This window comes from Spinacia oleracea, chromosome 3 (assembly GCF_020520425.1).
Source record: "Spinacia oleracea cultivar Varoflay chromosome 3, BTI_SOV_V1, whole genome shotgun sequence".
Lineage (NCBI taxonomy): Eukaryota > Viridiplantae > Streptophyta > Magnoliopsida > Caryophyllales > Amaranthaceae > Spinacia > Spinacia oleracea.
In genome coordinates, this window is record NC_079489.1 from 73,918,305 (window position 1) to 73,936,279 (window position 17,975).

The 17,975-nt window shown below is 35.7% G+C and overlaps 1 long non-coding RNA gene across 2 annotated transcripts; it reads left to right on the forward strand.

Moving 5' to 3' along the window:
• Positions 1-14,217: 14,217 nt before the first annotated feature.
• On the forward strand, positions 14,218-17,627 carry LOC130470397 (uncharacterized). 2 transcript variants are annotated; one of them, XR_008930633.1, is made up of 3 exons: positions 14,218-14,855; positions 15,710-15,804; positions 16,096-17,627. It is a non-coding gene; the product is annotated as an uncharacterized lncRNA (long non-coding RNA). The 2 variants fall into 2 exon arrangements; XR_008930634.1 differs by having other exon boundaries at positions 16,106-17,627.
• The last annotated feature ends 348 nt before the right edge of the window (positions 17,628-17,975 follow it).

Genomic DNA, 17,975 nt, shown 5'->3' on the forward strand with positions numbered 1-17,975 from the left:
TTTACAAAATCTAATCAATCGATTCTGGCGAATAATTGCTGACAATTTACGGACTTCCATCTCGATTCCTTCGTGGACTTCGGAACTGAGGTGCGGATGAATTGAACTCGTGTGCAAGAATTCAGGTAAGTGCAGTAATCTTCCAATAATTTTTTGTACGTTGTGTTAATTTGTCAAACGTGTGTTGCTGTCTTTGCAATTGAATTTTTCTTTTTTGAATTTGTAATTGAATGCGGGGTAATTTTTTGATTCATTATCGTCTATATGCTATGAAACTTATTGATTGTGATGAAAGCTTTGCGTTGTTGATCCAAAAGCTTAAATGAGGGTTGTCAATGATCAAAGGGACAGTGTTGGGGTGTTGAAATATGGCTAACGAGAGGGTGTTGGTTTTTTGTTTGTCAGAAAGTATTTTGGGAAAGGTCTGCAGGGACTTAAGCGTTGTTGTAGTTTTGATGGTGGGTTGGACTGGTGTTCAAGACTGCTGTTGGTTCCTGCATTCTTTCCTAGTTTCTTGACCTTTTGAATTGTGGGAACTGGGAAAGAATGAATTTGAACTGAGCAGATTGTTAATTTGAGCAGACTGGGAGGATACCCTTGATGGTTAAAACACCAGCTAGAGTGATTGAATTGTGTTTTTGCTAGACTTTCACAATTCCAACTAGTTGTCCTTTGCTTCTCTTTGGCTTTGGCTGCTGGGCTTTTTAACGAGCTTTGTTAAACGAGCTCTCAAAAGTTATAATCATATCTAATAATAAAAGATTAAAGTACATTACTTTATTTGATAAACGAACTAATAATTAAGTGCACTAATTTAACAATTAAAGAAAAGAAGAGTATGAAATATGGAGAATTGGAGATAATCGTATAAAATTTGATTCCCTTCAAACATGATTTAGATTAGTTTCAGGCCTTTCTTGTTAGCAACTGACTGCACTTCTGTGTTTCAGCAATTGATAGTGCTTAGGTAATTGATTGAGTTGGCTTGCTTTGTTGGAGAATCAGATTAGTTTGAAGTGCACTTTTATATTTAGTTTGTAGCTGTGTTGGTATTCTGATCCATAAGGACTAGCATATCCCTTCCCTTGTATCTTAAACATGTATTGTTATTTACTATGCGGTATCAGATGTACGTTAAAACGTTACAACATGTAGTGATGGGAATAGTTGTAATAAAAAGAAAATTGTGCTTTGTTTAACCTGAAACATATAATGGAATCATAGGATTTTGGATATATAGTTTGTTGCGCTATTGTTGTTGGATCTCCTAGTGTAAAAGGTTTCTTTCTTGATTTTCACTTGTGTTGGGGTCTATAAAAAACGTTTATTTGCAGCATTCCTTGTTTAACCATCTGGTGAAGAGTTGGGTGGAGGGGCGTGTCTTTTAGAGTTAAGTTTATGAGATTTTGTCTCAAGTTATTGAAGCAGATATGATGATTAATTACCTAGGGAATAACATGATAGAACATGGGTTTTGATTCCGGTAACTTAAAAACGTTTACAGTGCAGCACGATTGAACTTCTGTTTAAGTTTTCATTTTATTTTCTCAAAGCTACTCTTGTTTATTTGTCTAATTGTTTTGTTTTCCTGGATGATCGGGTCTGTCTGCTTTCCTGCATCACATTTTGTGCACAGTTGGAGATGCATGTCTGCACTATTTTTTTTATTGTGGTTGACGATGATTTCCTCATCATCTTATGCATTTTCATCATTTGTTGTATACAAGTATGTTTTAGGACCATCATGTGAAGCTAAGCTTCTCACTTGAGTTGTGACTGGAGCTTGAAATAATTTCCCCCTCCTCAACCCCTTCACTGAGCGAAAAGTTGCATTTGCGCCTCCTCGCTTCTGACTACAGATTACCGACAGCTGCTAACCACTGCAATCTTGTAAGCTTACAATTGCAGTGTGCTTGTTTTATCTTAAAAGCTTACAATAGATGTAGATTCACCAGCACATATACACCGTAAAACTATCCTTCTGCTGATTGCTCTAACAGAACAGTTACTTTCTTGAATGAGACTATTTTGAATGAGTATTCTCATGTTACCAACACTCAATGCGATTCTTGAATGGTAGCTTTTGTGTATATTATCCATTGCGTACTTACTTTTTATTGTTAAAACTTGTTCAGGTTAAAAGTAATGAGTAAATTTATTCCATCGATGTCAGTTCCTAAGTTATTAAAACCTTATGTTGTTTATATTATGATTTCACATCTTTCTGAAAGATAAAAGAGCCTACTTGAGACTATCTTGAATGAGTATTCTCATGTTACCAACACTCAATGCGATTCTTGAATGGTAGCTTTTGTGTATATTATCCATTGCGTACTTACTTTTTATTGTTAAACTTGTTCAGGTTAGAAGTAATGAGTAAATTTATTCCATCTATGTCGGTTCCTAAGTTATTAAAACCTTCTGGTGTTTATATTATGATTTCACATCTTTCTGAAAGATAAAAGAGCCTACTTGAGACTATCTTGAATGAGTATTCTCATGTTACCAACACTCAATGCGATTCTTGAATGGTAGCTTTTGTGTATATTATCCATTGCGTACTTACTTTTTATTGTTAAAACTTGTTCAAGTTAAAAGTAATGAGTAAATTTATTCCATCGATGTCAGTTCCTAAGTTATTAAAACCAAGATCGAACAAGGAAAAATAAGCAAAACATGGAACAAAAGAAGTCGGAACTATTGAAGCAACCCTTACAGCTTTACGAGAAGGTTCATTTTGTATGCTCATTAAGTCATTAGAGTTTTCATGTTATTTTATATATGATCAAATTACACATTTATTAGGAATTGACGAATTTATAATTCATGTTTGCTAGAACTTCAACGAAAAAAGGCGTTAAAGGATGATAAAAACAACAGTCATTTCCATGGAGGTAAGTTATTCTTTATTATTTGGTAATGGTAGCACAATATCCCACCGCTAACAGTCATTTCCATGGAGGTAAGTTATTCTTTACTTTAATAGCATGAAGATTTTTATTGTGTTTTGATTAACTTTGGTGCATAGTTTGAATTAAATTTCCATTTGAATAAGTTGTAGACTAATTGATCAATTTTTGGACTTTTCCATGTCGCCCAAGTGTATTGTTGCATATCTCATATTCGTTGAGATTGAATCCTCCGCCTCCATAGCAGCATTTAAGTAAGCTAGTTTTGTTTGATTGCATAGACTTGCTTTAATAATTGGTACTCTGATTTTTTGGTTTGTAAGTTTTTTATGCTTTGAACTTTATCATTTCTGCTTCTTGTTGTCTTCGGGCTTAGAGTGAGGAAATGTATCGTGGATCCTTTTATATTTACAATGTCAGGAGGTACATCCATTCTGAGTACTCTAATTATGGTTTTAAATCTTGAATCTGGAGTCATATTTCTGCAATAATATCTCATATGATGGGATAGATTATGCTAATTCTGGTTGGTTGGCTGGCCACTGTACATGCTTCCATTATGTCTGAAAAAGTTTCTGGTGCACGGGCAAGAGATCTATGTTGCTCAGTTTAGGCGACATCATTTGAAAAAAAAAAATCTGCTGTCCTGCTGTATTGCTTGCTTCTGTATTGCTTCTCACCCTATTTGTTGAAATCGCTTGTCTAAATAGTGCTCTTTATATGACCTTCAGGATAAGAGTTGTTGCTATATTGTGTTACACACTGATAATGTGCTGTCTCGCTGCTAAACTGTTGTTGTCTCGCTGCTACACTGCTGCTGTCTCGCTGCTACACTGATGTCCTGTCCTGATGTCCAGCTGTTGTCTTGTTGTTGTCATACTATTGTTCTGCTTGTGAAAATTTTGTTTCTGCGATTTTTGCGATTGGTATATTACACGAAAGCATATTTGTGCGATTTTTGTTAGTTTTGGGCTTGCGGGTTGTTGCAAGCCCTAAAGTGTTTTTTTGGCTAAGATTGAATAACAATTGTTCTCATTTGGTTAATAATATTACTTGTAGTTGATAAATTTTCAATTCCTATGAAATTTGGTGTTTTACTTTTGTTATCTTATCATGGTTATTTCTTATAGGTGGTCGTGGTTACAAATGTAAATACGCTAGCAATTTTCGGGGCCTTTAAACACTTTTTATGATGATATCAAATTATTCAAGTATCATTATTTTTAAAATAAGATACTGTCTCTAATCATATATAGTCATAATTAAATGGTTGCCTCTAAATATACGTCGTTTTAGAAACAGCCTTTTATATTGCCTCTAATTATATTTCGAGGAAAAACCATATGGTTGCCCCCGATTTTTTATTTTGCCTCTAATTATATTTTGAGGCAAAATTATATGGATGCCCCTAAATGTATAGTGTCTTTAGAATCAACTTTTAATATTGCCTCTAAATATATTTTGATACAAGATTATAGGTTAGCCTCTAATTATATTTTGGGACAAGAATATACGGATGACTCTACTTATATTTCGAGGCAATAATATGTGGTTGCCTCTAATTATATTTTGAGGCAAAGATATATGGTTGCCACTAATTATATTTTGAAGCAAGTATAAATGGATGCCTCTAATTATATTTTGAGGCAACAATATGGGGTTGCCTCTAATTACATTTCGAGGCAAGGATATATGGTTGCCTCTAAATGTATGAGCTTTTAGAGGCAACACATTGTGTTGCCTCAAAAAGGGGCTTTTAGAGGCAAACACTAATTAGCGACGGAATTATTAGAGGCATCCACTGTTTTGCTTCAAAAACCCATTAGAGGCTAAATCCCTATTTTTAGAGGCAATTATGACTTGCCTCTGTATCCGATTTTTCTAGTAGTGAATGAATCGGAAATTCATTTAATAGCTTTTCGGGAATTAAGTTGGAAACGTATTATACGATACGACCTTGCATCGAAATCGTATATCGTATCGCGGATATTCGTAAGCTAGGCGAGACGAATAAATCGTATCGTACGACGGTGATTCGTCGTATACGAAACGATAAATAATATATCGGAAATATATTAAAACGCGAATACGAGGAGCGGCCCACGAGCCGAGTGCACGAAGCACTCAAGGCCCATGGGCGCGCGCGCGCTAGGCAAGCAAGCAACACAACGCAGAAGCGAGGCCCATGGCCGAGGAGCTGTGCGCGTGCGTGGCGAGACCACGACACAGCAGCAGCAGCGCGGCCCACGGCCCAGCTTGCTGTGCGTGTCCGTGTGATGGTGCGCGAGGCTTGCTAGCCGGCCTTGCCTCAAGGCTTGGTCGGTTAGTAAGGTTCTGTAAATAACCTTCTAACCTCTTTCCAACTAATCGCAACACAATACACACAACCCTAGAAAGAAAACAGAGAACCCTAATTCTCTCTGTGCCTCCAAGGTGTGTTCATCCCAAAAGCAAAGTATCTTGATTGATTGTCTAAGCTACGATAATCAAGACGGATCTGAACGTGTCGGTGAACCAAGTAGAGGAACAACAAGTGGAGTTCTTTGTTCGTGTTCGTTGACAGATTATTGTGGAAAACACGCTTCGAATGTAATTTAAGTTTGTTTAATTTGTGCTTTATACATGTTTCCTGGCTTTGGGGATTGTTTCCGCACATGTTATTATGTTTAACTGTATTCCCTTATATTGGTATCATGAGCCTTATGTATTCAAAGCATGAATTAGCATGATTATTATTGTTTTTGCATCTGTCGAAAAATTTGGAATTTTTGTTGATTTTTCGGAATTTTACGAATTATTGGATGAATTGCGTAATAATCAGGTCCGAAATAAAAAATGTTCTTTTTTTCGAGTTTTAAAACCCTAATTTGATTGAAAACGATTTTCTAAGATCAACTCATGAGAACGGAATTGCAAAAACAGGCCTTGAAGTGTCGTTTTTTGGGCGTTTTTGTTAATTTTTCATTAAAAATTAAAAGTATCGGACAGTAATTCAATTAAAAGGTCGACCTACACTTCTCGGAATTGCTTGAAATTTTGACACAGTCTTGCTAGGTATATTCTTGATCTATGGTAAAAATTTCAGATTTTTCCGATATGTATAAACCCTAATTTTGCCTTTCCCCAATTCGTAAAATTTGAAACCCTAATTGAATTTTAATTAATTTTGGTTTAATAATTCGGTTAATTGGGAAAGGGGATATAATTTCATGGGTCAGTGGCTAATTTTAAAAATTATTGGATTAAAATTTTGAATGGTTTCGTTAATTTTAATCGCACTTAAACCAAACTATTAAAAATCTGAAATTTAATTCACTACAAGAATTTGTATCTTTAACGACAGCCTAATTACGACGGGTCAAAAATCCCGTCGCAAAAGCCTTTTACGACGGGGCTAACAACCAAACAATGACGGGAATAACCGTCGCAAATGTCTTTTACGACGGGTTTACGACGGATTTACGACGGGATTTCCATTAACGACGGCACCCATTTATGACGGGTTCGCGACAGAAAATCCCGTCGTTAATCAACGATTATTGGCCTTTCGCGACGGGATTTCCCGTTGTTAATAGTACAATATCTTGTAGTGATTGTTTATGAACGATTTAAAGCTTCGGATTTTATTAATTAAAAGTTCAAACTTTAATGTTGATTCGTTCGTTCTTAAAAGTGTGAATATTGTTAGCCCTTGATTTAATAATTTTACGAAATTGGATTGTCGTTGGAATTTATTAAATCGTTAAAAATCGTTGTTTTTCGAAAATAAAAATCGTAACTTTTTGAAAAATAAAATTAATGCAAGTTCGTGAAATTATATTAAATTTTAATTAAGTTGGTCTGTATCACGAACCAAGGGCACGAACACAAGTATGGTGGACGTATGGCTCGTCGAGCCATACGAGCTGCTATGCTTAGGCCGAGCCGCATGCGACACGGGCAGCAACAAGCATGCTGCGTGCCTCTTGCGCGCTGGGCGAGGAAAGGGGCAGGCGGGATGCTTGCGGGGGGCTGGGACGAAGCAAGGCACGAGCCATGCGACGTCCAGCGCACGAAGGCACAACACGCAGCGCAGGGGCAGCGACAGCTGCGGGCACGCGCGCGCGCGAAGGCCTGGGGGTGTGCGAGCTTGCTCGTGCTCCTCATGGGCCACACGCAAGGCATTGGGCTGGGCGCAAGCAAAGTCCAAGTACATAATCAGACTTTTTTCGTTGAAAATTGTTTATTTCGTTGGGCTTCGTATATTTGCATTAATTTGGGCTAACGGGATATTTAATTTTAATATTATATTTGCTTGAGCCGGGCCGCGAGTTTTAATTTAATATTTCATAATTAATTATCCGGAATAATTATTGGTTTGAGTGGGGGCCACTAAATGAAATTAAAATGAAATAATTATTTTTTAATTGTTTTCGTAGGTCGCATTATTTTAATTAAATTCAATTTTAATTAGAATAAAGTCTAAGGATTAATAATTTGGAAATTGATTAATCTTTTAGGACGCGTTTATGTGAACGTGAATTTGAATTAATTCACGTAAATACTTGCATATTTATATGGGCCATTCGTTTTAGCACACGGATGGATGAATGCATAGAATGTATATTTTATGTAATGCAGGTACTCCAAGTGACTAGTATGGCCAATTTAGGATAGTTAAATACGGTCTGTGTACCGTTCTATCTTTGAATGTAAAGTTTTAAATATGGTCTGCGTACCATGGAAATTTTGATGTAATTTATTATTTTCAAGTATTTCTAAGTTTAGAACTTTAAGTTAGCATTTGAACGAAGATTCAAGACGATGCCAAGCTAACAAGGAGGTGATGAAGATTGGATGCTTCAAGACAAGAAGTTTTGGGCCATACTAGATCACCATTTATTTATGCAATTTAATATATATATATATATATATATATATATATATATATATATATATATATATATATATATATATATATATATATATATATATATATATATATATATATATATATATATATATATATATATATTATGCGTGAATGTATGAATGTATGTATGCTTTGCATGAATAGGTTGTTTCATATGACTCGATTAGATTAAGTTCACTAAATAATCGAACCAACATAGAAACAACTAGGTCCAAAGTAATATTGAGTTTAAAAAAATTGCCTTCCAAATCAAGCACTTACAAAAATCTAAGGATCTAAGATAGTAGGTTTACGCTAAAGTGAGGTGCTATTTTAGTTGACTTAGGTGGTAAGGCGTCCTAAAGGAGCACGTTGATTGTGGTTTCAACTCAAACAACAATGGTATTATGTTGTGGCAATGGGATAAATTATGGTATTAATTTATTAACCAAGAGTAATTTGGAGATTACTAGCAATAGGTTTTGCTTACCTAAAATCTTAAACTACTTAAGACATGCTAAAGCTGCTTAAGGATTTAGGACTTTTGGGGTCTTGGAATCGTTTCTTTCATTTTGGACCATGTTTTTTCTTTTTGCATGAATGAAATGTTTAATAGCTTTGATGATTGCGTGAATGCTTTTATTTCAAGTTATTAAAGAATGATAAATGTTTCTTTGCTAGTTCATTTTGTAGAATAGTCAATCTTCAACCTTATTGCGTTCGGACAATAGAACTGCGATATTTCCTCGATCGATTGGTAACTATTTTTGAGAGCAATTCTCAAAGAAAAGGAGAGTGAGAGCGTATCTTGAATGCTATTTTCTTATAGTGATCTTCATGGTTGTTTTCAAACCAAAATTTGAATGGTAGACCATTTGGACCTCATATATTCAGAATAATGGGTAGTTTTGAAATAATGAAGTATTGAGTTAAAGACTCATGTATAACAAATGGTTAACAACCAATTTTCTTTTGATTCGATAATGAATGAGACTCATTGGATGTTGTCATTCAAAGTGAACAAAAGAAAGGGACTTTGTAAGTGTAACAAAGTAAGAAGATCAAGCAAAGAGTAAAATCTTTAGGACTATAAGAAAACGTGCTAGAAAAGATAGGAAAGGGGAACAAAAGAAATGAATTCAATATTCAATTTCTACCTTGAAGTTTGCGTTAAAGAGAAACGACTTAGCAAATGAAACCCCATGGTATTAGATTACCGCTTGAGATTCTAACTCTTGTTAAGAACTCAAATTCCGGGAGCTAACTCTGGTTATTGACCTACAAGTGGGAAATGAAGCAAAGTTGTGCTACATTAATTGTAGGGTCATTATGTTTGTTTTAAAGTCCTTCTAAAGGCTGGAACTTAATGGTATTATGTTCCATTAATCATCATAATCAATTTCTGTTTGTACAACGGAAAGACTCACATTCAAAGTAAACAAAAACATTCGTTGAGTGTTTATTTGAATGAAATGGTCATTTAAGGGTTGAGTCATATGATTGATTAATAAACAAACGAATCTCTTCACACTCAAACTTCAGAAGGTTCAAATCAAACATTTTGATTTGTGTTCCACATATCTTTGGCAATGTCATACGACCATATCAACAAGTCAACATTCTAAGATTCCATGGCATGGATTTCTGAAAGTTGGTTAATTTAAGACACGTGGGTCTTGCTTGTTGAACATGACATAGAAATGGACTATTGTTATAAGTTTCTAGACAACGAAGTTCATGGGCCAAAGATGGATTTTATGACCTACCTATTTCACAAGAATTTGAGAAAATATGGCTATATTTACTCAAAGTGAAATGTGTGAAATGCTTCAATGCAATTCACAAAAGGGTATAAAATCAACTTGGCAAGAATTTTGGAACATCTAGGCTGGGTCAAGGTGATGTTTGCATGAGCCAAGAAAGATTATCTAGATTGTTTATATGGCATTATAACAATCGAAGCTCCATAAGAATATAGTATGTCCAAATGGAGAAATCGGAATCTATCTCGATTAACGATAATCACGACTATTTTCCTATATAGTTTCTAAATGATACTCTCAAGTGACTTTCACACTAAACAAAGTTGTTAAAGCTAAGGATAAGATGTCATAAGGATTGAACTTCGGTTCAGTACATCGTTTCAGTACATATATATCTAGGGTTGTCAAACCCAGTGGGAGTTAGTGTTTACATCAAACAAACTCAAGGATAGATATATGTTTCTTTATGAGCGACTCATAGAAACAAAAGGTATTGATTCTACCACAAATCTGAGAACATATGGTTGTTGCTTAAGATAATGTCTTTTAGGAAACCATCATATTTCCAAAAAGGTGATAGGCGTGTTTTCCGTCGTTGATAGAAACCAACCTATGCAAAAAATATTTATAAAACCACTCAACTACCGGCTAGCGGTAAGCAAAGGGATCGTCCCAAAGAAACGATGGTTTTTGAGTTTGAAAGTCAATCTAGTTCGAACAAGGATTTGGTTTTGAATTGTCACTTTTAAGAATCTAAAAACGAAGAATTATGCTAAATTGAATCAAGAAAGGGAAACGTTAGGGAGTCGGGGATAGGCTAGGGAAACCGGGGGGAAATGAATTCAACTATCTAGCAATGGTGATCATGCAACGAAATGGTGATTAGGCAAATGACATCTAAAGACGAACCCGCCACCTCTCGGATAGGGAACGCTAAGCGTCTAATCCACGGAAGAGCTTTCCCCTAATCCTAGATTAAATTAACTAGCATATAATAGGCACCGCCATTTGATCACACAAGATAGGCCCACAATCTCTCGCCAAACCTATCCTATGGTTCCACGTGACTCTAATCGAATAGCATTTGCAACTACCACTCAACTAGCATGGATATCTTATCATCAAATCATATTTAATCACATGAATCAACCAACAATCAATCAACAATTCCCCTAATTAATCCCCTAGATTCTCCCCTTACCCTAACCTAATTCTACTCACTAGTCATTCTAGAAATCAAGCAATCCATTAAGAATAAGCTAGCAAGCATGATATTGAAGGAGTAGGAGAAGAGAATTAAGAGTTCAATTGCACAATCAAATTACAAATTGAAAATCAAAGTAACTTCAATCAATGAAATCAAGAATTCAAGAAATTAAGGAATTGGAGAACAATCAACAACAAAGCAAGAGCAAGAATTAAGAAACTAAGAATTAAATTGCAAGAAAAAGAGAAGAGTTGCAGGAATTACAGAATTGAAGCTTGAAAATCAATGAGTTTCTCTCTCTAGAACACTAGCTTGAAGAGCAAAATATCTAAAAACCTCCTAAAATCTATTTATGAAATTAATTGTTAATGAAAATGAAGAAAATTCTATTTATACTAAACCCCGAAAATAAGAGATTTAAACTCGAAAACTGAATCCAGCGCAGCTGTGCGAACGGGCATACCCAGCTGCGATCGCACCAGTGAGATCGTGTTGTTATCCATGCGAACGAGCTCAGCGACGGTTCTCCTCCTTCGTGCCGTGCGATCGTGCTCAGCAACCGTGCAATCGCACGGTTCTGACTTGGCCAAATCTTCATAAATCCTTATGTGCTCGCACAGGAATTCAGTGCGAGCCCGCCGAAATTCCGTGCGAGCGGGCTCCTCTGCGGTGCGATCGCAAAAAATCACTCATAGTTCCTGCATCAATTTTCCAGATTCGTGCGAACGAGCTCCTCTGTGATGCGATCGCACAAATTCCCATATAGTTCCTGCATCGATTTTCCAAATTTGTGCGAACACACACTTCTGGGGCACGAGCACACGAACCTTCTTGACTTTGGAGGCAACTTTGCTGACCCGTGCGAACGCACATAAATTCCGTGCGATCGCACGGACCCTGTTCGAGCAATTCTCAGCTATTTTCCATCATTTTCAACATTTTTACCTGAAAAGTACAAAGATGGAATAAGGGGATAAAAATGCAACAAAACTACGCAAAACTATCGAAAAGCTTAATAAAATTCTATAAAATCCTAGGCCTAGAGCGACATAAATGCCGCTCATCAAACTCCCCCAAGCTAAGCGTTTGCTAGTCTCTAGCAAACAAAACTCAACTAGGGAAGAATGAGCAACTAACCAATTTCTAAAAATTTACCAAAATCAAAATCTAGCAAATCTAATCAAGGCAAGACTAAAATGGAAAACACAAACCAAGAAAAGGAAGAAAGAAAAGAAGAAGAAAAGAAAAGAGAAGAAAAGAAATTAAACTACAAAATCCAAGATGGGCTTTATTATGGATCAAGTATAGAAGAACACTAATATTACTAATCAAATAAATGAGTACACGCCAACTAATGTCCTACATTGAGTGAAAGATTCGAGCATCAAGCAAAGTGAACTAAGGGCAAGCACTAGTCAATTCCCCTACATCCGGGCATACCACGTCAAATCTCTAGATCTTATCCACCCTTGAGAATAGCGTCTCAAGACACCGCGAAGGCGCCAGAAAATCAATAACAAGCTACCCAACATCTTAGCATGATAACCTTGTTCCTTAAGCTTGACCAAATCCTCCCTCCACCGACAATGACTCAACTCTAAAGGGTCAAGAGGGCTTTTAGGGCGTAACGTAGGCTAGGGGTAAGGTGCGGAACAAATTTGGCAATTTGGTGCTCATACCTAAAGTGAAGCGCAATGATAGAACTAAACTCAAGCATTTTGAACCAAACACAAACTCGTACCACTTATTTGGGGTACCCCCAAGCTTATTCAACAACAATTCTAAACTACAACTCTTTTTGCACTTTTCTTGATTTGATTTTCTCTTTTTTGTGTTTCAAATGAAACTTTTCATGCCTTGTTTTTCTCTATTTTTTTTGGCTTTTTCACAACTTAACTCTCTTTTTGCTTTTTGCATCAATTATTCACTATATACAACATTCTTCCAAGACTTTACCATTCATACCAAACAACATTCATTCCTCAACTTTGCATAATCAATCCAAAACAACAAGCATCATAACTCTAAGCTTCACTATCACTTCTAAGGGTGAAAACAAAACAGAGGCTATTAAGCTTGTAATGTGCACATAAGAAATGAAGGGTCAAGGCTCAAATGGCTAGCAAAGGGGGCAAATGCAAACAAAAACATATGAGAAAAATAGAAAATAAAGTCCTAAACTAAAAAGAAAAATAGTCACCGAAAGAAATGTCTCTATCGTCCCCTAAAGTAGTTCGGTCGCGGTCTCGGGAAGGAAATGGTCAAACTCGGGAGACAAGAAAGTCAATGCTAAGGATCCATGCCACTCAATATATGAAAATGTGTTTGGGATTATTTTTGAACATGAACCTCACAAGGGAGCAAATACCATTCTCTCCGGCTTCAAATCACTAGAGAAATCGACACCATCTTACCACAAGCCAAGAGTTCATGACGCATGCTACCCATAGTTCAACCAACTTTCTTGACACCTAAATCCTAGATTCGACCCAAGACATTGAAAACCGTGCACCCATTTACCAATTAGGAATAAAAGCATTCTAGTCTACAAGTTCCAATTTTATTTGCCCAAATCAAGAATATTGCCTAAAATCTAGAGAAACTTGCCTTGACAAAGATCGAAAAGGAAAAAGAAAGAAAAGAAATGAAAAAGAAAATAAGGAAAAAGAAAATAAATGTAAAAGAAAATTAAAATAAATAAAATATTCACAAAATCAATGAGACTAATCAAGAAATATGCACAAAATCCAAAATATTCACAAAATCAAGCAATCCATCACACGGAGATCAAAGTAGCAAACAATAGAATCTCCCCCAAGCTCGAATTAGGCCATGTCCTCAAGGCCTAAAACGAAACTAGGAGGGGCACAGCTACCCATCCAACCAATGCCCCGCAATAAAGATGCCCAACCCAAAGAATGCATGTGAGTTAGAAGGACCGTGATGACGTGGGAGCAAGTCCCGCAAAGAACCGGTGATGACGTGGGAGCAAGTCCCGCAAAGAATAATAATAACGAACGAACTCACCAAGAAGAATAGCCGGACATGGTAAAGACGGATGCAAAGATTTCCACATCAAGAAAGCTTGAGCCACAAAAACTTCAAAAATCAAGAAAAATTAGTATACATGGGCCAAATGGCCAACACCCACGGGTTGCCTCCTGAGAAGCGCTCTTTTTACGTCATTAGCTTGACGCCTCTTACCTCTAGTAAGTACCCCGACAACGATCGCAATAGTTTGTCATATGCAATGGAAAACATATCCAATAGTAACAAGTAGGCAAGAGTCAAATGAGATGCAAGCACAAAGTAGAATGCAACTCTATGCCTACAAGGTGTAGGGGACCAAAAATAAGAAAAATTAAAATGAAAAATAAAAGAAATACTCCCTTCTTCATGCTCCTTTGAGTAAGGAGAATCATTAGGATCAATGGAGCACTACTACAAAAGTTGGAATAGGAGACGCTAAATAGAGAACGGTTAAGTTTGTTGAGCGTATTATAGGATTATAGAGAACGCATTTCTCTTGTAACAGTTTTGTGAATAAAAGAATAGAAAACGGTGATCTTACCTAACCATTTTATATTATTTACCATGATAAAATAAAAAATTAAATTTATAATAACTGATAAAATATAAAGCAGTTTTATATTTTATTTTATTTTATTTACCATACAAAAAACAAAATTTGTTCTCATTTACCATTTTATATTATTATTTACCGTTTTATAATATTATTTACCAAAATATTTACCATACAAAAAACAAAATTTGTTCCCAAAATAGTTGTATATGTAACGTAAATTAATGAATTAATTCTAATAAGTTTTTCTTTCCTCCTCAAACAATTGGAAAACAAGACTATCAAAGTATAAGTTGGGCGGAAGAAAACTTTAGCAATTACTTTGACCCACGCAAAACCAAAAGCCAAAAATAGCTTCGATTCTCACGCAAAACCAAGGGAAAAACCGTGCACCACCGCACCGGATCTCCCATCCTCTACCGTTGCTCCACTATAATGCCGCTCCACTGTATCGCAACCTCCGATGAACACCGTCAGTCCCACCGCCGTTGTCAATTCCGAGGTTTGTATTTTTTGTTACCTATTATTTCTTCAACTAATAACCCTGGGGTTTATGAACGTTCGTTATCATCAAATTATAATATATGAATGAGGAATTCTTATTGTAAACTATTTGTATTTCAATTTTTTGTTTATTTATTTAGTCGAATCTGCAAAAGTTTGTGACTACCTCTTGAATTTTGTTTCTGATTGCTATTATTTCGCTTGCAGTAACTGAAGATCGGATTAATTTCATTATATCATTTTTATCTCTCTGTTTATATTCATTCTGAATAATTTTTGTTTCTTCTTTGAATTAGTAATTTTTACATGAATCTGCAAAAGTTTTGTTGTGATGTAAAATCGAGTACTCTCCATTTTGGTAAAATTTGAACTAAACGTGATATTTGTGGAAATTGTAGATTCTCAAATCAGCAATTAAACGATTATGCGAATTTTGTAGTATGATTTTGTAACAAACTAGGATCATTAGTATGAAACTGCAGTGTACTTTTTTGTGATTAGTGCTAGTAGTTCTCAGATAAAGGAGAAGTAAATTTAGGGGCTAAATAAGTTGGAAATGATTTGTTTTAATCAAGGTAAGATCATTTCTCAGTTTTGAGCGACCTGTGTATGGTATGGGTGAATGAATTAAACAATAATAATGCTAGCAATGTAGTTGTTCTCGTCTCGAGTATTTAACTAAGATCAATCTACATAATATGGTACTGCCATACTGGTAATTTTTTTATGCATGGTTTGTTGTGTGATTTATTTTTCTAATTAATACATTGTGCCAAGGAATCAGGCATGGTATTAACAAATGCGGGTGATTATGAATCTGCGGGTTATTTTGTAAATGCAAACCTTGTGCAGGTTAAGGGACATGTTTGCTTACTGCTAGGTGAAACATCCAACAATTAAGGTAGAAAATATTCAAGTGTTATCAAGCACAAGTATGTATGGAGGAGGTAAACTCGGAGAGTTTGATAGGATTTTACTGTTTATTGCGTCATGTGGCTATTTTCTTGCTTTCGCTTTCTCAGACAAGCCTTTGCATATTTAAGCAATCGATAGAGTGTGAAATGGATGATTCGGTTCCAGTTTTGGTCGCGTTATTTGGTTGTATGGCTGGTTATTTCTGAGAGTTTTTTGTATTTCCTTGAGCCTTATGTCTTTTCTTGTTGATGATCTGGTTAACCTTTCTATTGCCCATCTACTCTTATGTATTTTCATGATCTTGGGATTGTTTCTGAATCTAGTTTGACGCAGTTTGGAGATAGAGTGTTTGATTGCTCTTGGGATTATTAAATTTCTGGACCTGATTTGATGAAGTTAAGTAAGTTGAGCTCTATTTATTTTCTTTTTTACGCCTTGTGATTTTTTCTTCTATTTTCGTTTGACTTGTTTTGATTTGACTAAGCTCAATTATGATATAGATGACACCATTTTGCTCATGTGAGCTTTAATCTTATGTCTTTTTTTCTTAACCCTAGTAAACCCCCAATTGTTGTACTATTTGGTTTGAGTTTAGGTCTTCTACAGGGTATAGAAAGTTCTGTTTGTTTTGAATTTTTTCCTAGATTGATTTTCAAGGTCATGAAAGATTTTTTTATTTGGTCAATTCACTTGGTTTTTCCGATATAGATGCACTCCCAAACGGTTATGTCTATCACCTTGGTGATCAGGTCTGGCTAAAACTGGTTGTTATACATATTCAATCTTTGCACTTGTGTTTATGTTGAAACAATACATGATGCTATTTGTGTCTGCCCATTTTGGGAACTGTTGGCCGAAACCTATCCGAACTTCCTAGGTTACAATAAAAAGCATCATACAAAGCCAATTTACAATAAAATTCCATGACAAGTTATATAGCAAAGTAACGTGGCAAGGCATGCTGTAAATGATACTTCTCTTCAATGTCTTCAAACCATCAGAATATCAGATACCACATTCTACTCCCAGAAACTCGTCCCTGAACCCTCTTCCATCATCAACTTTTCTTCTTCCTCATCATACCCAAGTCCCCAACTAAGAAGATTCGCAGCATAAGGCGAGCTCGACAATACCTCAAAGGCCCTTGTCGCTGGATTTATTAGTAGCAACTCTTCTTCTTCATTCCTGACTAATTAACATTTTTATTTGGTGTATATTCCCATTATTTACTGTTACATTTATGACTCTTACATTTTAACTTGTCTTGTAGTTTTTTAACAAAGCACCCACGTACTCTAAAAATACGATTGACGAGCTAAGGGAGAGATGGATCTAATACGTTACCGAATATCACCAACCAAATTACGAAGATGATGATAATGATGATCTAGTGTGAGTTGGGCTAGCTCAAGGAGATGGTTACCTATCTATTTTTTTTATTGACATTGGAAAGAATTTTGATTTTTGTTGTCGTACCTTGCATACTCATGATCTAGTGTGACTTAAGCTAGCTGAGATGGTTGTTGCAGAGTCTGTTCCTGCTGCAGACGATGTTGCTGCAGACGATGTTGTTGCTGCTGTTACGGTCCTGTTACGCTGCTGTGACGCTGCTGATACTCGGTTGTACCTGCTGCAGACTCTGTTGTACCTGCTGCAGGGGCTGCTGTTGCTGGAGAATTTGATCGCTGTTGCTGTTGAGTTTTTTATTTTTTTTATTTTTACAGTGATATTGGATTTCTATTTTTGCCGTACCTTGTGTAGATTTTTTTTTTCCGTACCTTGTGTAGATCATTTATTTTGTTATTGAATGAATGAATAATATTATTTTGTTATTGAATGAAAGGATTTTTGGAAAGATCGCGTCGATATCATTTATATTTTATCGTTTTAGATTTGGTTTACAAAATCGTAATATCCTATTTAAAAATAATATTAAAAAAAAATTGCACGTGCTGTTTTTAAATAATATTAAAAAAAAAGGGGTAGAATATAGTACGCCTATGTACGGAAGATGTTCTGTATCTCAATATTTAATAGGAAGAATAGAGGACGGTTATGTACGGAAGGCGCGCTTTATTATAGAGTATAGGAGACGGTTATGTACGTTAACCGTTCTATATTCCTTCTTCATTTTCTGATTTTAGGAAGGGAATAGAGTACGCTTATCTCTTATCACTGTACTTTACAACTAGGTATATAAAAC